This window comes from Microcaecilia unicolor, chromosome 14 (genome assembly GCF_901765095.1).
Source record: "Microcaecilia unicolor chromosome 14, aMicUni1.1, whole genome shotgun sequence".
Taxonomy (NCBI): Eukaryota; Metazoa; Chordata; class Amphibia; order Gymnophiona; family Siphonopidae; genus Microcaecilia; species Microcaecilia unicolor.
The window spans coordinates 23,869,062-23,891,858 of NC_044044.1; the positions used below are offsets into that span (position 1 = coordinate 23,869,062).

At 45.8% G+C, this 22,797-nt stretch overlaps 1 pseudogene; it reads right to left on the minus strand.

Moving 5' to 3' along the window:
• LOC115457798 overlaps positions 1 to 20,418 on the minus strand; it is a 35,759-nt pseudogene extending 15,341 nt beyond the window's left edge.
• Between the last annotated feature and the right edge of the window lie 2,379 nt (positions 20,419 to 22,797).

The window sequence follows — 22,797 nt, forward strand, 5'->3', positions numbered from 1 at the left end:
ATTTGTACCTGTCCTTTTCAGGGCACAGACCATATAAGTCTGCCCAGCAGTATTTCCCGCCTCCCAACCACCAGTCCCGCCTCCCATCACCGGCTCTGGTACAGACCGTATAAGTCTGCCCTCCCCTATCCTCGCTTCCCAACCACCAACCCCTCTTCCCCCACCTGCTCCGCCACGCAATTTCAGCTAAGCTTCTGAGGATCCATTCCTTCTGCACAGGATTCCTCTATGCATACCCCACGCATGTTTGAACTCCGTTACCGTTTTCATCTCCACCACCTCCCGCGGGAGGGCATTCCAAGCATTCACTAGGACTGATAAGGGGTTTCTGCATGGGAAATGAGAGTTTAACTTGATGCTAAATGCTGGTTATCAGATAAGATGCCTAAAGGAGTGCTATGTCATGTCACCCCCTCCTCCTGCACACACACTGCTATGCAGAAAATGAGCTTTGTACGTGCGAGGGAGGCCACACTCCTTCGGACAGAACTACAAGACCTCCAGACATGCAGCTCAGCCTATTCTAGGAAGCATTCAGATCTCAAAGAGCAATGTATATGATTTATATAAATCTTACATACAGGTATCCCTCACTTTCCTACTAACATTGTCCCCAATGCAGGCTGGTTTGACATCTACTCTCTCTCTCTCTATGGATTTTCATCTCTTCCCATTCTGAGGTGCAGGATGGGGTCAGCTCATTCTCTGATCATGCATCTTTGCACTTTCCTGGCCTCTTACCCAGGGTAGTAGCTGTTATATCCCAGGAGAAGGTGATGGAGCTGTCCTCGCATAGACAGGTGCTGTAAACACAGTTTTCACATGGGGCCACCAGGAAGTCTTCAGACTCAGCCAGGGTAATCTGGATCTGCATAACAAGAAGAAAATCATGGGTTCATCCTGTAAGTAGGGCTGGCCAGCAATGTCCAGTCACTAGGAATAGATTGAGCTGCTCCTGGCTATGTCCCATTGTACTTCTGGACATCTCTAAAGAAAAGAGGAGCTGCAAGTAGTAAGACAAAGATAGTGTGACAAGGCCTGGCTGAGCCCAATCATTCACCACATGTATCTCGTGTGCAAACCTTGTGAGAGGTGGCTCCAGGAAGTCCCTCTCGTGTACCTGAACAGCACCATTAGAAGGGCTGGGGCCCTGCAGGCAGACCACATGCTCAGATCCACACCAAGCAGCATGGTTAACCCAGCAGGATTAGCAACAGATACATTTATTTAAGGGAATTCACCTCAACACCACCTCCAAAAATCATCAGGGTCCCATTTCTGTTCTGATCTTTATTTCTTTGCTGATATGTTTTCATTGTTTTGAAAGCCTTTGCAGTCATATTATCCAAGTTAATTGGGATATGGAGGTGGGTGGGGGGACAGCAGAAGTGGGGATCTTCATCACATGCAAGCGTCAAGTCCCTAGGGACTGGTGTAAGATGAGTCGGATGTCGCTAGGTTCATATTTGATCCCTCACCTTAATGCACTCTCTCAGGTAGTTGAAGATAGTGGCCTTTAAGTTGAAGTTCTCCCCTCGGACGATAGAATATGGCAGAGTCAGGTCCACAAAGAAAGGCTTGAAGGCTGTGAGGTTTGCGGTTGGTGAGATCCCAAAGCCAACGTCTGCCGTACAGAACGTCATGGCTTTCCACTGGGTGATGGTGTCGGGGACTGTGACTGGCAAAGAACATTTACCAGAACTCCTGCAAACCCAAGACAACACAGCAAGCACAAAGTCAGGAGCCCTTCAAGCTACTTGAGTTCTAATCCCTGGTTCTGCCTCTGAGATTGTGTATGTGACAGCAAGGGAGTCACTTTGTCTCTAGACACCTCAGGTCTAAGCCCTGTCATCAACTCTGATAAGAGAGAGAAAGAGAAATTATATATTATGTGTAGAGAGAAAGGCAAAGAGTGAATTTAAAGTGAAATATAGTCATATTTCTTCCATTATAATCAGAGAATTTGTTGACCTGTCCTTGAAGGAGTACCAAAATTGGACGGCACACAAAAGCTTCCAGGCTCACCTGGTCTCTTTTCCTTCTCCGATGTCACAAACCTTAAATCGGTCTCTAGTTTACCTTATGCTTCCTTGCCACTGAGAAGTGTTGCAGAACCCGAATGTTCTTACCCCACAGGAATCAGACTCCAAATCCAGGTCTCTGGGAAGTAGGTACGTGCTCTCTCTTGCATGGTAGTGGTGGTGGCCATCTCAGCACTTGCGGGACTCTTGGCAATCTCCGCAAGGATTACTAAAAGATATGTGGGTGAAAGCTGAATGCCGTAATCTGTCCGTGGCAGTTTCCATTATCAGAGTCAATGCTGTCACCTGCCTTCCTTTATTGTGTGCGCAAAAACCATCTCTAGTATCTGTCCGTCACCCACAGTTATCTGTCCATCTGTACGATGGATAATCACTATGGACAGAGTGGACGTGGATAGTCAGGTGAACAGAAAATGCAGATACATATTAGTGAAAACAAAAAAAGTCTTTTTCTGATGCTAGTAATGGTCCAGGTCTTACCTTGCGTGTGCTCAAAGCGTGTCTTTGAAACCACAGGGTGGGGAGAATTGTTGGTATTTTGATTCAGGAAATGCTGATTGAAAATGTAACCAATTACCTTATTAGTATTCATGTATCAACGCTAAAATACGAACCATTGGGGAGTTGAATCCAGGGAGGACACATCACAGTCGTCGTTGGCTTCTTAATGTCGACGTTGGTTAAGATTTTCAACCCGGCCTCCTGTTTGCCAGAAAGATGAAACAGTAAAAGAAAAGTTTGAAACAAGTGTGTAATATTGATGGGGATATTTACATTAAAGGAAGACAGACACCAGGTTGTCTCACCTTCGTAAGGAGATTTATTTTATTTTTTGTTACATTTGTACCCCGCGCTTTCCCACTCATGGCAGGCTCAATGCGGCTTACATGGGGCAATGGAGGGTTAAGTGACTTGCCCAGAGTCACAAGGAGCTGCCTGTGACTGAAGTGGGAATCGAACTCAGTTCTTCAGTTCCCCAGGACCAAAGTCCACCACCCTAACCACTAGGCCACTCCTCCTCCACTGTTGCTACTATTTGAGATTCTACATGGAATGTTGCTATTCCACTAGAAGTCAGCCCTTGCAGATCACCAATGTGGCCGTGCAGGCTTCTGCTTCTGTTAGTCTGACGTCCTGCACGTACGTGCAGGACGTCAGACTCACAGAAACAGAAGCCTGCGCAGCCTTCTACATGGAATGTTGCTAGTGGAATAGCAACATTCCATGTAGAATCTCCAATAGTAGCAACATTCCATGTAGAATCTCCAATAGTATCTATTTTATTTTTGTTACATTTGTACCCTGCGCTTTCCCACTCATGGCAGGCTCAATGCGGCTTACATGGGGCAATGGAGGGTTAAGTGACTTGCCCAGAGTCACAAGGAGCTGCCTGTGCCTGAAGTGGGAATCGAACTCAGTTCCTCAGTTCCCCAGGACCAAAGTCCACCACCCTAACCACTAGGCCACTCCTCCATGACTGTCCATCTAGTTTCTTGTTCTCTTTAAAAAGTTTTAAAATGAACTCCCTTTACCTTAAATAGGCTGAAGACATCCACCTCAGGGGAATACCACGGCCTCCAGATACTGAAGCGTTGATCTACCTTGGAAGCGATGGGAAAAAGTGGGCGAGGCCTCAGGAAAGGGTTCCAGCACGGATCGTCGTCATACTCCTCGACTTGCCAAGGGTAACCAGCCCGATATATGTAGGGGAATAAGTTGTACACCTGGAAGAGACCATGAATCTGTGCTAGATATCAAAACAAGAGGGGGCCTTCCCGGAACCACACATGGACCTCCTGGCTGGGAGTTAGGGTGTTGGTCCCTCTTAGTCACTCGTACACTGGGGCAATGCTCTGGAAACATGTACTTCGTAAATAAAGAGAGCTGAAATTTCCTTAGTGTTCAATCCAGAATGAGTGGGTTTTGTGTCCAATCACAAGGGGTCCTATATCCCTCACTAAACTTTTCTTTTCCCATATGTTAGCCATTTGCATGCTCTCTCTCTCCCTGTAACTTTTTTCCTTCTTTCTAAACTATTTTTCACGCCTTCTGGTTCTTGCATCTCTATCTCCCTTTTCTTCATTTTTCATCTTACCGTCTTCTTTCCATTTCCTCACGTTGTGCTCTCTTCCCCTCCTATCCTGCCTGTCGTTCCCTATTCTAGCAAACCCACCTTCTCCTTGTACCCATCTATCTTGTTCCGGGACTCTCTGTTTAACCTCTACCTCTGTTCATCCATTTCTCCCTCCTTCAGCCACCTCCGGGAACCCCGAAGCCTCAGTCTTCCTCCGAGACTCACCGTCTGGTTGGAGAGCTCAGCCTGCGGTTTCATGAGCAGGACACTCTGATCAACGGCACGCACTGCGCAGAGAGATCCAGGAGCCGCGGTCAGCTCTAAGCCCACACTGGATCCTGGGAGCTCCTCTTTCTCAGAAAACCTCAGGGAGACCTGCCGCAGGACAGAAAAAATAGAAAAGGGAGAGAAAGACAAAATGTCACTCATTCTCTTGACCCTGAGCAGAGAGACCATGAAGGGTTAGGGTCATGCATTTGATATACTGCCTTTCCGTGGTACAAGCAAGGTGGTTTGCATTTTATGTGCAACAGGTACTTTGTCCCTAGCAGGTCCGCAATCTAAGTTTTGTACCTGAGGCAATAGAGGGTTAAGTGACTTGCCCAGGGTCACAGGGAGCCACAGTGGGAATAGAACCCGGTTCCTCAACCACAGAGAAGCTCAATGTGAGGAAAGGCAGGACCCCTGAATGCCCTGCAGAATTTGCCTGCCCCTCACAACTGAGACCACGGTAGTGCTGCACCACCCCCTGGTGGGTAGGAATGTGGGGGGACACTTTGGGAGACAACTGGGATTACTCCTGTATCTCTGTCACATTTTCCTGGCAGCTTTTTGCTACATTTGTACCCTGTGCTTTCCCACTCATGGCAGGCTCAATGTGGCTTACATATACAGGTACTTATTTGTACCTGGGGCAATGGAGGGTTAAGTGACTTACCCAGAGTCACAAGGAGCTGCCTGTGCCTGAAGTGGGAATCAAACTCAGTTCCTCAGTTCCCCAGGACCAAAGTCCATCACCCTAACCACTAGGCCACTCCTCCACTGTTGCTACTATTTGAGATTCTACATGGAATGTTGCTATTCCACTAGAAGTCGGCCCTTGCAGATCACCAATTTGGCCACGCAGGCTTCTGCTTCTGTAAGTCTGACTTCCTGCACGTATGTGCAGGACATCAGACTCACAGAAACAGAAGCCTGCGCAGCCTTCTACATGGAATGTTGCTAGTGGAATAGCAACATTCCATGTAGAATCTCCAATAGTAGCAACATTCCATGTAGAATCTCCAATAGTAGCAACATTCCACGTAGAATCTCCAACATTCCATGTAGAATCTCCAATAGTATCTATTTTATTTTTGTTACATTTGTACCCTGCGCTTTCCCACTCATGGCAGGCTCAATGCGGCTTACATGGGGCAATGGAGGGTTAAGTGACTTGCCCAGAGTCACAAGGAGCTGCCTGTGCCTGAAGTGGGAATCAAACTCAGTTTCCCAGGACCAGAGTCCACCATCCTAACCACTAGGCCACTGCTCCACTCCACTCCGGCTCATTTCACAGTCCCCGTGCAGCTGGTCTGTGGACACATTTGCTTCTCTCAGTGCCTCAGTTTAAATCCAGGCTCATTAGTGACCTCAGTTCTAATCCCCTGCTCTGTCACTAACCGTCTATACTTTAGTATTGTAATGTTACCTTGTTTTTGAAGCACATGTTTACTTGAAAGATGGTGCTGTCGGCGACCACTCTTCTCTGAGACAGGAGAGCAAATGCCAACACTCTGGGGGCCGGTCCAAAGTCTGAGGTGATGGAGACAGGGAAACCGATGACCCCTCTCACAGCTGGGGATACAAGAGAGGGGACGGTTTCACTTCAGCCTAGTCAGAGGTATCTCTTTAAAAGACATCCCCCAGCTGTCACAGACTGCTAAAAGTTGACAGCCCTAGTCACAGATATCTCTAAATGTGACATTCCTGTTCCCAGACATCTCTAGGAAGTCACAACGCCCCGGTAACAGACTTTCCTAAGAATCATTGCATGCTCCTCCTCCCCTGTATTCAGCAGCCCTCCCACCCTCAGGACACAGCGAATGCAAATGAACTTACGGCCTAGTCTGGGAACATCTCTCCTCTTATGTGCTGAAGCCACAATTCCTCCTTTCCCAGTCACCTGTCGGGATAGAAGGAAGAATGAGGGTGTTGGGGGGAGAGGAAGATTTTATTTATTTATTTGTTGCATTTGTATCCCACATTTTCCCACCTATTTGCAGGCTCAATGTGGCTTACATTATTCCGTAATGGCGATCGCCATTTCCGAAATGAGAAATACAGGAGGTATTGCATTAACGTTCATAAGTGACAGAGTAGGTTAAGCAGTCAAGTGTAGAGAATTCATATTCGGAATGAGAAATAGAGTGGTATTGCGTTAGAATTTATTCTTGACAGAGTAACTGAAGCAGTCAAGTATAGAGAGTTTGGTTTTGTCCAGTTCTGGTATAAGATCAGGGGCTTAGGAGAAACACCATCTTCCCATCAGGTGATGAGAAGTAGACAGTTGTACTTGCAACATGTCTTCAGCAGGGCTGCCGAGAGACTAGGACGGGCCCGAGGCAAGGCCGCCCCGCCTCCGCCCCCTGCTACTACTGCCCCCCATCGCTCCCCCTGCCGCTGCAGTCCCCGGTCTCACCTGCCTGCCTCCATGGCTCCGTGCCCCCTGCATTCAAAGCGGCAGTCGCAGATTGCCTCTCTTGAGTCGCAGATCGCCTCTCTTCTGGCCTTCCCTCCCTGCGTCCCACCCTCGTCTGATGTAACTTCCTGTTTCCGTGAGGGCGGGACACAGGGAGGGAAGGCCCGAAGGGAGGCAATCTGTGACTGCCGCTTTGAATGCAGGGGGCCCGGAGCCAAGGAGGCAGGCAGTTGAGACCAGGAACTGCAGCGCCGGTGGCCTGACCCCGGCGCCAGGCCCCCCTTGGAGGCCTGGGTCCGGGGAATTTTGCCCCCCCTGCCCCACCCTCTCGGCGGCCCTGGTCTTCAGTGAGTGAACCTCAAGCTGTCTGTGCCGGCATTGGCTGGGCTGAGATTCCAAATATCTACAGCGGGCAATAACAGAGTCTGGATACCTTCTACTGGAACAAGCTAGGAATTGTTGAAAGACAATATTGTATGTGGTCTTTGCAGTCTATGTGGGATCCTTTCCATCTGTGTGGTCTGGACAGGTCACAGAACAAAAACAAACAGGGGAGACCATAAAGCAAACCATCTCATGCCAAGGGCACCAAAAAATATTTAATTAGATCTTCATAAAGACCCGACACAAATTGTGTTTCGGCCAAACTGGCCTGCATCAGAAGTACCAAAGCTGGAAAAATTGTTTCCCTTCCTCAGCCAACAGTCTGTTGTCAATTTCAAATTTGTTTTTTTTTTTTTAATTCTGGATAGGTCACATACAACATCATCTTTCAATAATTCTTAGCTTGCTCCAGTAGAATGGATCACAGCCTACAAAAAATTCCAGGTTTTGCAGCATACATACAGCTGCTAAAACCCTGAACATCAGAGAATTACAGGAGGACAGGATCAGTCCTGTCTCTAGCTCTCTTCCCTTTTTTGTCTTCCTTCGTTATTTCACAACATGGCCGTTCCTTGAAACTCACCACCAAGTTGACCACAAAGCTTCTAGCGTGGTGCTGAAGGTCCTGCCTGCTAATGGTGTACTCCACTTGAATGTCCTTCAGGTGGCAGGCCAGTTTTCGCCGCACACGATGGATTTTCAGGTAACTCTCGACGTTGGAGTAGAAAGGCTGCACCGTGGCGTAGGCGTTCTGATAGTACACGTAGGGCACACCGGGGGAATATGGAGGATCCACTAGATTGACTCTCCCCTGGAAGAGTTGGACGGCAAATGTATTTCAGCATTTTTGCTGCTGTCTAAAAACGGAGGGAGAAGCAGCGAGAAGGAGGGAAGAATAAAGAACCAGACGGAAAACAGGAGATAGAAATGAGAGCTGAAGAATTAAAATAGCAATGCCAACATTAAAAGAAAGAAAAGAGAAACAATGGAGAGAGATAAGGAAGAGAAAGAATAACTATAAGAGACAGTAAATGGAATGGCATGAAGGTGATAGAAGATGGAGGCAAGGAAATGTAGATAGTAATGGTAAAAGGAAGAGAACCAGGAAAGAAAAATAAGAGCATAAAACACGATGGAGCAAAGAGTGTGGGAATAAAAGCATTTAACAAGAGAGAGAGAGAGAAAGAGAAAAGACTGCACCTGTTCACCATCTCTAATAGTGTTCAAATCTGTTATGCACTGTGGCACCTGAAAGACGCTGCTGGCTACCAAAGTTTGACCGCTCTCTGCCTGACTTGGGCCATGCAATAGGTGCCACAAGTCCAGCTTAGCTTAGATCTTCTCCAGGATCTGGAAAAGAATCCCTTCTGGCTCACCTGGAGGAAAACCGCTGCACTGCCCCACTCGTTGGTGTCCAAAGTGAAGGAAACTTTTCCATTCTCATCGGTGGTGTAGTATCGGACCAGGCGCCCAGACTGAGCGGTTATGTCGAGGAACACTTGATGGAGCTTCAAGGGCAAACCATTGTGGTCTAGGGCCCTCATCTGTAAGGAGAAGCTCTACTCTTAAAGCGTCCTTGTTTTGGGTAATATCAAACAGTACAAATGCAAGCTGCAACCTGTTAAATTCAATGGAGGTTCTACAACCTCTGGCTCAATCGGCACCACCTTTCTGCAGACTACTCTTGTTGTACAGCTCAGAATGCCCTCTTGTGGTCAGAGCTGGAACAGCACAGGCGAAGAGGGACACACAAGTTTGAAGGCAAAAGGGTATTTATATGGCGATGAATAAGATATTGAGATTTTTAAACTAAGATACTGGACTGAAAACCCAAAGCTAAAGGTTTTGAGCTTATTATTCACATTTTCCAGATCTGAGCTCAAGGTGACTTATATCCCTGATCAAGTGGCCTCACAATCTATGTCGTACCTCAGGTAATGGAGGGTGATGTGAGCTATCAAAGATGACAAAGAGTGTCAATACTGGAAGAGGGGTTTGAAATCTGCTTCTATAAAATCACTAGGGGTCCCTTTTACTAAGCCGTGTAGGCGCCTACGCGCATCAATTCGGAGTTACTGCGTGGCCCGGACGGTAATTTTTTTTTTTTTTTTTACGCGCGTCCACTACACATGCCGGAAAAGAAATTTTTATTTTCTGGTGGGCGGCGGAAACTGGGCGGTAATCATTATTCTGCGCGCATAGACCATTACCGCACGGTTACCGCGTGAGACCTCACCGCCAAGTCAATGGGTGGCGGGTAAGGTCTCAGACCCCCAAAACGGGCGCGCGCCAATTTTTATTTGGCCGCACCTCCATTTTCGGCAAAATTGTTTTTTTTTTTTTAAAAAGGCCTTTTTTTTTTTTTACAGGCAAGCTTAAAAATGGATCTGCGCGCAGCCCATTTTTCAGCGCACCTTGGTAAAAGGATCCCTAAGCTACTCCTCCACTCCGAGACACCAAACACCTGAGAGGCAGCATTTAAGATAATTTCTTATAAGAAGCAGAAGGTTTGAAGTCTGAGATAAATTAGGCATTTCTACATCCCTGTTCTACATTATGAAACCACAGGCTGTTCCCTGACGGGCAAAGGTTGCTGTTAAGCGCAATGATCTGAGGCCATAACCGAATAAGACTCACCACCCCCTGGAACGGCTGTGCGGGGTGGAAATACTCCTCGATGTTCTCAAAGATCATGACGGCGGTAACGCTGGAGATAAAGAACGTGCTGCTCCCGTTCAGCTTCACACCTTGAGAGAAGGGACCAGGTTAGCAGAGGGTCAGTGCCGAGCAAGCGGTTCTGGTCTATGTCCACAGGGCTTTTTTCAATAGTACTTTCACAAAACATACATAGTAACATAGTAAATGACGGCAGAAAAAGACCTGCACGGTCCATCCAGTCTGCCCAACAAGATAAATTCATATGTGCTACTTTTTGTGTATACCTTACCTTAATTTGTAACTGTCCTTTTCAGGGCACAGACCATATAAGTCTGCCCAGCACTATCCCCGCCTCCCAACCACCAGCCCCGCCTCCCACCACCGGCTCTGGCACAGACCGTATAAGTCTGCCCAGCACTATCCCCGCCTCCCACCACCGGTTCTGGCACAGACCGTATAAGTCTGCCCAGCACTATCCCCGCCTCCCAACCACCAGTCCCGCCTCCCACCACCTCAAAACGTTTCAGAAGGATGTTTCCCCACCCCATGGGGAAGACATGGCAATTTAACCCTTTCCTACACCCCCCCCCCCCAAAAAAAAAGAAGCATTTACCTGTGCCCTCCTCCAGCAGAGAAGCATTTGCTTCAATACTGTCATAATATCCAGTGGAGCTCAGCTGGAATGTGGTTGCATTAACCACACAGGAGAAACATCCAGCAACAGTCTGTGAAATAGAAATGCATCCCTAATCAATCATATATATATATATATATATAAAACACTAGGCCCACTGCAGCATCATGTCTCGCTGATCTTTTGGCAAGAGCACCCCCTGCTTGCAGCTTTCTCTGCTTCCCCAACCCTACAGTTCCCATCAGCTCAGGCCACTCACCCAGCCCTCACAGATTTGACAAAGATCATGGGTATCCTTCTGCCAGAACCAGGCTTTCCGGCAAAGAGTGACTGTGAAGGTGCCATCCACCGCCTTCCCGTAGGTGTACCTGGTGTTGAAAAAGTGGAAATGAGCCCATGGGATACACGAATCAGCAGGTCCTGGAGGTTCACAAGTCAAGCAAATCGGGAGAGGGAGGAAGTGATGACAAGAAGGGGAGAGAGAAGCAGTGGGAACATCACAGGCCGAGCTTCATGGTCTATAGAAAATATTTTTTAAAAGTGGCTTTAGTTTCTGAGCTCGGACTCAGAGCTGGGGGCATGTGTGGAACCTCCAAAACAGTCCCACAAAGTGATTTTCAGAGGTACTGAGATTCCTTAAGGTTCCCGTGAAACCAGCTCTTTCTGTAATAGGAAACCTTTTCAAAGGTATAGAGCTTCCCTTTTAGAACTAGGAATTTGCACTTTATCTGGCAGGACCCAGTCTGACCGGTACTGTCACCCAGGATCTCAAGAAATTGTTCCCGGGAACCAATCAAAACCCAGGAGCCAAAAATAAACTATTATGTTGCTTGTTGTGAAGAACACATCCCAGGCGTTGTAATCTGTTTCCCTTATGCAGTAACTAATTACACACATCAACTCATTTTTAACCGGTTGAATGAGCAGATTAGGGTTTTAAGTGATACAAGAGTCACCCGTCGCTCTAGGATCCCATAAACCTTATTCTACCTCACCCACTCTCTTTCTTCATTCTTGCTCACCTGCCGCAGACTCGCACCTCAAAGGACACATCCAAAATATAGATCTGGACAGGAGCTACAAACCTCACTTCAAACTTAGGGAGGACTGAAAAGAAAAAGGTAGAGCGATTTCAATGAGAGAAATTCAATCAAATCTGCATCTCAGGTCCCTTCTCACAATACACTGCTCACAGACAGTGGTATAATGGATTAAACGAATCGGAAAGCAGGGCTTTCCAAAACTCTGTGTAGAAATAGACTTCTAGGCTTCTCGATGGAGCAGAATTTGGACATTATTAATGGAAAGGAAATGTACCCAAGCACCTCCAACCCAACAGCAGTAGAAGAAGCTGACTAACAGGAGCAAGTTGATAATTTCACCTACCGTACTCTTGTACATCAAAGGCCTGCTTGGTTTCCCCAGCATCTACGTTGATGATGTAAGTCCCCAGCGGAGGTTCAGATGCCAGCGGATAGGAGAGGTCCACGATACCTTGCTGGGGGATCACGTTCAACCACTGGCCAACCCGGTTGCCGTTGGGATCCTTGACACACACAATGCAAATTTATGTTTACCTTAGCACCTCAAAATGCTCTAGACATGAGGGATTTGGTCACACTTCTAGTCTTGGAAATTGAAATGTCATTTGGGTTTACGCCATTCCAGAGTTCTTGGGACTCAAAATAATGTGGAGATCCAGAAGTTTATACAATGCAAGATGACAACATTTGAAATGAATGGTAAACCTCATGCACTGACTTTTGTTGTTTTTTTTTCTGAGGGCACTGTGTTAGGGTTTCTAGAAAGAGAATTCTCAAGATCAAAACTCAATATGCTTTAATTTTGAAAATACAGATTCATTCAAGGATTGTCCTGTCAACTGCCTTGTGGGAACAAACATAGACTACGATGCAGGCTTTATCATCGCCAGAGGAAGCAAGGGTGCCTCTTATGGAGGTTCCATTTTGAAGACCATAAAGGGGACCGACTATCCCAATTTCCTGTCCAATGACAAAATGATTCTTTTTGACCTTCTCCTCAAGTTGTTCACCACTAGGGAGCTGAGGCAGGGGAAGAAGATTTAACACAAAGGATTATCAATAGAAATCAAACAAAATAAAACATGGAAAAGAAAATAAGATGATACCTGTATTAAGTTATGTCCAATAAAAAAGGTATCATCTTATTTTCTTTTCCATGTTTTATTTTGTTTGATTTCTATTGATAACCTTAAGAGTGGACTAACACGGCTACCACACTCCTCTACACAAAGGATTGTAAGCTAGTTTATTCTGTGACTGGAGGCAGCCATTTTGTGCAGGCTGGAGGCAGCAGAAGAGTGATTGATGATGTCATCAAAGAGCGACTGGAGAACTTTATGTTATGTCAGGGCTACTCCTGATTCTGCTTAGCAAAATGGAGTGGTCTTTTGGCTCTGGACACAGGGTACACCAATGGAAATTGGGCTTGGTGTTTCTTACCAGGTCCCAAGGTGCAGAGGCAAATTTAGTGAACCTTCTACAGTTTATAGTTTATTCAAAACTTGATATACCATCATTTGGATAAACATTACAGCGGTTTACAATAGCTAACATTATCGGAGGAATAGAAAAATGACATTATAAAACAAGCGAGTTAGGACAGAGAGAGGTAAGAGGTTCTTGTTGCAAAGTTATCTCCACCCAACACAGCTCAGCATTGTGATGGAAAGAAACCAAACCCGGGCTTCACTTACCTCCAGCTCAATTACATTATACTGCAAAATAAGCAGAAAAGAGAAGAATAATAAAGTTTATTTATTTTGACAAAACAGTGTATTTGATGTGAAATGACTGTCCGGCAGGGAGGAAAACCAGGGTTAAGAATACAAAAGAAATGCAAGGCTAGAGTCCTATCATCAATAAAAATGGAAGAAATGCCATTTGCTGGGGGAAATGGCAGGATCTCGCCCACTTGTGATGGACTTTTAAGGAGCTGTGATTCTGACATTTAAAGAGTTCTGAGTTCTAACCCCCAGCTCTGCCACTGGCTCCCAGTGTGTGAACCTGGGAGAATCACTTTCTGTACCTGATTAACAAAGCAACACAAATTTGTTTTTTGAAAATTCAGGTCCGGCAGGGATTGAGAGCACATAATGAAATCCACGTGCCTGCCATAATTCTGCCTCTAGCCCCTACCCCCCCCCCCCCCCCCCCCCATGAAGAAACAGCAGTTTTCAGCCTGGGGAAGTTACCCAGCTGATAAGGACAACTTATTTTAAAATTGCTTGCTTTTGTGTGTAATCTAGTTTGCACCACCATCCCGTTCAGGTTAGGCTGGTGATAGTACATCTACTCAGTGGGGCGTACAAAATGGACAGAATATAAAAACATAAAAAACCTTAATGTAATAGCTGACGTCTCTTCTCTCTCGGACTAATTTACTGTCTTGCTATTTCCTCATGTCTAATCTGAGATTTATGCTATAGGGAATAGCCTTATTTAACCACCTTGGGTGAATCTCTTCATAAAGGCGGTTAATAAATCCCAATAAACAAACAAACTTCTTAAACGTTTTAGCATTCTGCTCTGTTCTTAGTCGTAATGGAGTTTCATTTCACCACCGAACGGCCATATTAGAAAGCATTCACCCCTCCACAGCTCTTACCATATCATTCATTGGTACAAAATCCTCCCTCAAGGTCACGATCCGAAAATGTACTAGAAAAAAAAATATGGACAAAGATCGACTTTAACACTTCATTCATGATAGAAGCTGGGCACAAGCAATAGGACCCCATTACTCAAGAAAGGTTACCTTCTCTTTCATTTTTATATGCCTCTACATCAAATTAGCTGCGAGAGAGATACTGATAAATAACATAAAACATAAATACCAACAAGAGAAAACAGTGCAAACTAATAAAAAAATCATTTTTGGTCTGTTTTACTTTAGCTAATGTTCTATCATCAATAGACAACAGACAATGTGTATTACGAGAACCCTAAAAATAATCATAAGAACTAGAGAAAAGCCATGCTGAGTCAGATGAAGGCCCATCAATCCCAGCATCCTTAAGTGTGTGGGGGGGGGGGGGGGCAGGATTCTTAATAGACTGGCCACACAGCCATCCCAGCAGAGCAGTGGGGCAGCCTGGAGGAAAAAGCCATAGAATGTTATTGAATGGACGAGGGAATACAGTACTTCTAGGATGGGCGGTACAAATTGCTTGTTCTTTTGGCCACTGTCGGTGACAGGGTGCTGGGCTCGATGGACCCTTGGTCTGTCCCAGCATGGCGATGCTTATGTACTTATGTGGAATCACATAAAAGGTCCCAGGTACACATCTCACCATTACCCCCTTATATTGTATGGTGAGCCCTCCAAAACCCACCAAAAACCTACTGTACCCAACTGTTTACACTTTAAAAAATACTAGGACTAGGGGGCATGCAATAAAGCTACAACGTAGGAAATTTAAAAGGAATCTGAGAAAATATTTCTTCACTCACTGTGTAATTAAACTCTGGAATTCTTTGCCAAAGAATGTAGTAAAAGCAGTTAGCTTAGTGGGGTTTAAAAAAACATACAGAGAGGCATATTTTCAAAGCACTTAGACTTACAAAGTTCCATAGTAACTAATGGAACTTTGTAAGTCTAAGTGCTTTGAAAATGAGCCCATAGTAACATAGTAGATGACGGCAGACAAAGACCTGCACGGTCCATCTAGTCTGCCCAACAATTTAAACTCATATGTGCTACTTTATGTGTATACCTGACCTTGATTTGTTTCTGCCATTTTCAGGGCACAGACCGTAGAAGTCTGGCCAGAACGAGGCCCACCTCCCAACCACCAGCCCCGGCTCCCCCCCACAGTTTGGATATCTTCCTAAAAGAAAAGTCCATAAGCCATTATTAAAAAGCATTACTTTCAGGGATTAAAGCACAGAACCTAATCCCTAAATGATAGAAACCCTTAAATTTCCTCTTCGGGAATCAGTGTTAGTGGCTTACGTAGTTTACAATCAAATTAAAACAAAACTTTAGTATACCATAAACAAATTAACCCCTCCGTTTACTAAGCTGCCATGCGCTAACGCCGACACATGCTATTCACTTTGAACGGGCTGCGTCGGCATTGCTGTGTGGCTTAGTAAACGGGGGGGGGGGGGGGGGGAAGTATTCTCTGGTGACTAAAACACAACAGTTTATACCGTGTTTCCCCGAAAATAAGACACTGTCTTATATTAATTTTTGCCCCCAAAAATGCGCTAGGTCTTATTTTCAGGGGCTGTCTTATTTTTCGGGGAAACATCGGGGTTGGATCAGGGTTGGCCCGCCCGCTCTCCGTCGCTCCCGGAACTAACCTTAAACACCTCCTTTCACCTTTGCAGCAAGCAGCAGCAGGGCAGGCCACTCCTTCCTTCCATGTCCCACCCTCGCCTGACGTAACGTCCGTGAGGGCGGGGCACGGAAGGAAGGAGAAATCTGCACTGCTGCTGCTTGCTGCGAAGGTGAAAGGAGGCGTTTAAGGTTAGTTCCGGGAGCGGTGGAGGGGGGGGGCCGGCGATCTCGGGTGGGGGGGCGGGCGGCCTTGTCCGGCTCTCGGCGGCCCTGCTTTCAAACAAAAATTTGCTAGGTCTTACTTTCGGGGGAGGTCTTATATCTAGCAATTCAGGAAAACCTCTACTAGGTCTTATTTTTGGAGGATGTCTTACTTTCAGGGAAACAGGGTAATAGAATCATTAACTCGACTAGACTGTCTCACACACTATTACGGTACATAGGCTGTATTAAACAGCCACACCCGAGAAAGCGTGCCAGCTTCCAGGCTGGGCCTGCTACAGTCTGACTGGCACCCAGATAAGGCAGTACCTTTTTGTCCTGGTTTGTAAATCGGCTTGTCCGTCTGGATAAAAGTTCCACTCTTGATCCCCCGAATAAGAACTTGTTTAGTTTCCGTAAAAATAATATCAGGCCCAAAGCCATGAACTGTGACATTTGCAATTTCTTCTGCGCCATCCAAGGGAGCCGGAACCTGACAAGACAGAAAATCTCAACTCAGAGCTTGCAAAGCCTGGACTGGGGCCGTCCTGGATGTGCTAAATGGAGCTTAGTCTGGGCTTTCTGAAAGTCAGGCGTCTGTAGTTCCTGCCTCTCTGGGGGAACTTTAAATGAGAAGGAACAGAATTGTGCCCAGAAGAAAGAGTGTCAATTGCAGGGCCAGCTAAAGAAACTCACTTGAAAGGAGGAACATTCCAGCGGTGTCCCTGGATACACATCTTCCTTAACTAGGACCAGACTCCCACCTTGGTGCTCCAGCTTGACAGTCAGTCGGACTTTCCTGGTTAAGCTGCTGAGCATGTAACAGACCCGCTCGGAGAAGGGGTAGTGAAGCTCCGCTGGGACCAGTACCACATAGTCTCTGCAGGATAAAATGTCATCCCATACGTTCATTCAAGACGTCCAGTCCTAGAGGTGACAGGTTCTGTATCCCTGTGTCCCCTGATCTCTTCAGGCTGTGCACCCCTGTGTCCATCCCCTGAACCCTCCAGTCCTAGAGGTGACAGGCTCTGTATCCCTGTGTCCATCCCCTGAACCCCCAAGTCCTAGAGGTGACAGGCTCTGTATCCCTCCGTCCGTCCCCTGATCCCTCCAGTCCTAGAGGTGACAGGTTCTGTATCCCTGTGTCCCCTGATCTCTTCAGGCTGTGTACCCCTGTGTCCATCCCCTGAACCCTCCAGTCCTAGAGGTGACAGGCTCTGTATCCCTGTGTCCATCCCATGAACCTTCCAGTCCTAGGAGTGACAGGCTCTGTATCCGTGTCCATCCCCCGAGCCAGCCATCCTAGAGGTGACAGGCTCTGTATCCCTGTGTCCATCCCCCGAGCCAGCCATCCTAGAGGTGACAGGCTCTGTATCCCTGTGTCCATCCCCTGAGCCATCCAGTCCTAGAGGGGACTCTCTTTTACAATTGTGTTGGACATAGTGTTCTTCCAGCTCTGAGGTACACACCTATCGAAAAAAGTCACAGTGACCAGATGAAGCTTGGAGACTTTGCAAAAACAATGGACTAAAGAATTGCCTTTTCTATAGCTGACTGCCTTTGCATTAATGATTCCAGGAGGAGGGTTTTTTTTGGTAATCATTTTCCTACCTTTAACCTGCAGAACATTTTACCTCTCGGCTGCCGTGCGCTGCTGTGTTTTGTAATAACTTGAAATGGCTTCTGAAAACGCTAGGAGTTGGGCCTTGAGTTCTTTGCGCAGGTTATAATAAAATACGTTTGGTTTGGCCTTCCTTCTCTTACTTTCATAAAACCACGGCAAGGTACATCTGAATGACATCCAGATCCATCTTTACTACTCTATGCAGAGCTTCTGTGATTACTATATTTTAACACCCAACAGAAAGGACTTAACAAGGATCTGGGGTTCCTAGCCCATTATAAACCATAAAGCTGTATGTCTCTGTTGATCACCCCACCCCTCACCTATCCACACCCATCCTGTTAGAATATCAATGATATGCTTTGATGTCCCCATGCATACCTCCGACCCACCCCCATCCTCCCACCCTGTCAGACTGTCATAGTAATGCTTGAATGTTTTCACTTATATACACTGTCAGCTAGCACATTTGCTTATTTCCGATCTGACGAAGAAGGGCAACCTTCGAAAGCTAATCAAGAAATGTATTAAGTTATGTCCAATAAAAAAGGTATCATCTTATTTTCTTTTCCATGTTTTATTTTGTTTGATTTCTATGTGATTACTACAAAACCCGTCTGTTAACCAGCGGAGGTATTTTCAGCATCTTGCTGTGCATTTTCTCTCCATTAACGTTTCGGTAGATGTGGTTAGCTACACCTTTTATAAGTGGAATGAATGACTTCGTATTATCTGTTAAATTAATTTAACGTGCAGTAACAACTTCCACATTAGCTGTAGGGCAAGTCCCATTAGCTGTTTAAAAACAGTAATTAGAACAGTAAATAGAACTTCCACCCGGGAACGCAAAAAAATCTTCTCGCACTTTCCTCAACCTTCATCCACCAAATTGCAAAGGCCTGAAATACAAATTAATGCGCGCATCTACCTTCTCCTGTATGAGCACGCAGCTCTGGAACGCGTTGCCACGCAACTTGAGAACGGTCTATGAACTAGACAAACTTCCGCAAACTATTGAAAACCTATCTCTTCGGCAAGATATACGACAAAGAGCAACACATGTAACTGTATAACCTCTGACTGATCCAGAAATGCTTTATACTATCTTTTGCTTTATTACTATCATTTAATCCAAAACTCTCTGTTAATAATAAATGTATGTTCCCCTCTATTTCCCATATCCACGATGAATTGTAAGCCACATTGAGCCGGCAAAAAAGTTGGGATAATGTGGGATACAAATGCAATAAATAAAATAAATAATTACTGTATCCTTTGCTGGTACAGTATCATTAGCACATGACAACCGCCAAGTTAACAACTTAAATAAACTATTTACAATCAGCTGAGAAAGAAAATGAGTGAAAGAGCCAGAGTCAAGTCTACAGTAGGATAAACAGACTGCGGCCTTTAATTTTAATCTCCAAGGAGCAATGGCTACTTGTACAGCTTAGCAAATCTTCTCCTGCTTAATTAAAGACACAAAAGGAGGGAAGAAACGACATTCAAATATAACACAAGTATAGCACATCTCAGAGTTTTACAAGAAGGAGTCCAACGGTAAAGCAAAACGCCATTGAAGTGGGGATTCAAAGTATGTTTTTAGTGCCGGCTTAAAACTTTCAAAGAGTTCAAACTGAAAACTAAGGGAACGAATTCATAAGTACGATGGAACAAGTAAGTGTTGGTCCACTATATAAATCCAAAGGTGGGGGGAATGCGGATTCGAGGGGCGACAGAAAGAGGGAGGAGGGGACAGCAGAAACCCTATACAAGCACCAGTGTACACAAAGGAGTGGCCTAGTGGTTAGGGTGGTGGACTTTGGTCCTGGGGAACTGAGGAACTGAGTTTGATTCCCGGCACAGGCAGCTCCTTGTGACTCTGGGCAAGTCACTTAACCCTCCATTGCCCCATGTAAGCTGCATTGAGCCTGCCATGAATGGGAAAGCACAGGGTACAAATGTAACAAAAAAAAAACAAAAAAAAAGCAGAAATGCTGCAGGTACTGGCTGTATTCAGCTAGATGCCCCCTTTGTCCACCCCCCCCCAAAAAAAAAAAAAAATATATGTATATATTAAAGCAAAGAAGAGAGGAGATCCAGGAATGAGACCCAAAAAGAAAGGAACAACCAAACACAATTGCATGAATAATTAGAGAACCCCTGCCCAGGAGGGTCCTCCCATTCATGAGCCAAGGCTACTGAAGGGGCTTCCCTCATTCTACAGCCCCCCCCCCTTGCAGAATTGAAAATAGGGCTCTTGGTTTGTTTCTTGGCATCCCCTCTCCTCCCCTCCACTTTACTTCATGCTGCTTTCCTTTTGGGTGAATTAAGATAGTTGCCCCCCCCCCTCCAGTTTCCATTCCATTAGAGGCACCTGCTGCAAGGGCTGTCCTGATTAGCTCATACTTTAGAAGGGAAAGGTGGTGGTGGGGGGGAGAACAGAAGGGGCAGGGGGCACATAGAATAGCTTCCAAGAAGGTGATGGAAAGAGGCCATTTCTGCAAAGAAGGCAGCAATGAAAAGTCACACACTGACCCCGTGTGTCCTGCAGAGATGAAAGGGAGGCAGCTCAGGAGAAGGCTCAGCCTCCACATCATTCTGCTCCAGGTCCTCAGCAGGTTTGCCTCGTCTCTCCCCACTCCTGTCTCTTTCCTCCAGTATGTTTTTTTTCCTACTCCTGCAAATTTTGGTTTCCGAGTACCTTTAAGACTCTTCTTGTCTCTCTGTACCTAATTCAATAATTTGAATCCTTAAGTTGCGAGAAGATGCCGAAAGCGCTAATCTTTCCAATTCTTTCTTTCTCTCCCCCACAGCACTTCTCCGATTCTTCTCTCCTTTAGCTGCCAGACGCCCTGTTTTTATACCCAGTGCCCTCAACCAATTCTCCTGAAGCTACAAGCCCATCCCTCCTCCCTCCATGACACGTCAGCACTGGGGAGCAAAGCTGCCCCTCCACCCCCGAGTGCCACCTCCCAGTTCTGTGGCACCTGCTCACCTGGACATCTCCTTTACCTTTTGTTCTCCAGGATGGATGAGGCCTGAATCAGTGACCCATTTTGTGACCAGACAGGAAGAGTGAAAGCAACTCGGCATTAGGTTAACAATTGATTTTTTTTTTGTTTTTTATAGGACACCAGTGAACAATTAGCTACCATTCCAAAGTACAATAAAACATATTTTATTTCTCAAGTGTGCAAAGAATATGGTGAAGACAAGTAACATATTCATAGCCAGAAGTAGATTTAAAATCACAGAACTACTGGGGTATTTGTGTTCTGGTCTTGTATTGAAAAAATACTTGAATTTTATACCACAGCATTAACAGATAGATCCCAGCAGCCACTGCAGGATCTAGTTTAGTCTCAAATCCAGAACCTCTAGGGTAGCATTTTCTGAAATGCACCCGTTCCACCAGCAGGACCCAAGAGACAGACAGAGTCTCAATGCATGGATGAGACGATGGTGAAGGGAGGATGGTTTTAGATTTGTTAGGAACTGGGCAACATTCTGGGGAAAGGGGAGCCTATTCCGAAAGATTGGGCTCCACCTTAACCAGGGTGGGACTAGGCTGCTGGCATCGGCATTTAAAAAGGAGATAAAGAAGCTTTTAAACTAGAAAGGGAGGGGGGGGGAGGCCGACAGTTGCTCAAAAGCGCATGGTTCGGGATAAGGTATCTTTCAAAGATATCACCAAAACAGGGAAGATACGGTATCCTGATAGTGAGGTTGCAAAACAGACCGTAGTAGATCAGGTGTCCTTAAATAAAAATAAAAATCAGACAAAAGATTGTAAATTAATATTGTCAAGTACTGAGCATGATGTAAACAGGAACAACAAACATACTTTGAAATGTCTATATGCGAAAGGCAGGAGCCCAAGAAATAAGATGGGAGAGTTAGAATATATTGCACTAAATGAAAAATTAGATATAATAGGCATCTCTGATACCTGGTGGAAGGAGGATAACCAGTGGGACACTGTCATACCGGGGTACAAATTATATCGTAATGATAGGGTGGATCAAATTGGTGGAGGGGTAGCACTGTATATTAACGAGAGCCTTGAGTCAAATAGATTGAAAATTCTTCAGGAAACAAAACACTTCTTGGAATCACTGTGGATTTAAATTCCATGTGTAAAGGGGAAAAGGATAGTGATAGGAGTGTACTACCGTCCGCCTGGCCAGGATGAACAGACGGATGCAGAAATGTTAAAGGAAATTAGGGACGCAAACATAAGTACATGCCACACTGGGAAAAGATCAAAGGTCCATCGAGCCCAGCATCCTGTCCACGACAGCGGCCAATCCAGGCCAAGGGCACCTGGCGAGCTTCCCAAACGTACAAACGTTCTATACATGTTATTCCTGGAATTGTGGATTTTTCCCAAGTCCATTTAGTAGTGGTTTATGGACTTGTCCTTTAGGAAACCGTCTAACCCCTTTATAAACTGTGCTAAGCTAACCGCCTTCACCACGTTCTCCGGCAATGAATTCCAGAATTTAATTACGCGTTGGGTGAAGAAAAACTTTCTCCTTGAGGGCGAGACCAGAGTTGAGAGACAGACAACAAGGGAAGGCTGAAGCGCGAGCCTGCACGCTTTTCACTGCGTGCAGGCAGCTGTTGCCGTAACCAACCCCGACGAGGTAGGAGATAGCCTTTGAAATTTGGAGGGAGGGACGGTGGGCGGGCCCTGGGAGGGAGGGAGCGTCTGTCCATACCACCCATGGAGTCGGCGCGGCGCCGGGACCCCTGGAGGTCCGGGCCCGGGGAATTTTGTCCCCCCTGTCCCCCCCTCTCGACGGCCCTGGGTCCAGGTATAAAGCGTATTGACATTTGCTCATATTTTTTATACAATAAGATCCAATTCCACCAACGAATAACATTAACTGGAGAATTATCTTTCCAGTGGGATATTATTAATTTCAACGCAATAGAGACTAAGAAATCAAACAATTGTTTATCGCTCTTTGAAAATATAAATGGGTTGCAAGTGGACTTCTACTTTGGTAGAAAAGGCTCTTGAAACCCAAAAATCCTCTAATTGTCCCAAACATCTGCCCAGAATATTACCAGATTAGGTAATATCTTTCTGAAATTGAAGAATTTACATAGACTTATTTTTCAAGACTGAATGATGTATATAGATTGTTAGAAATTAAAAATGATTGT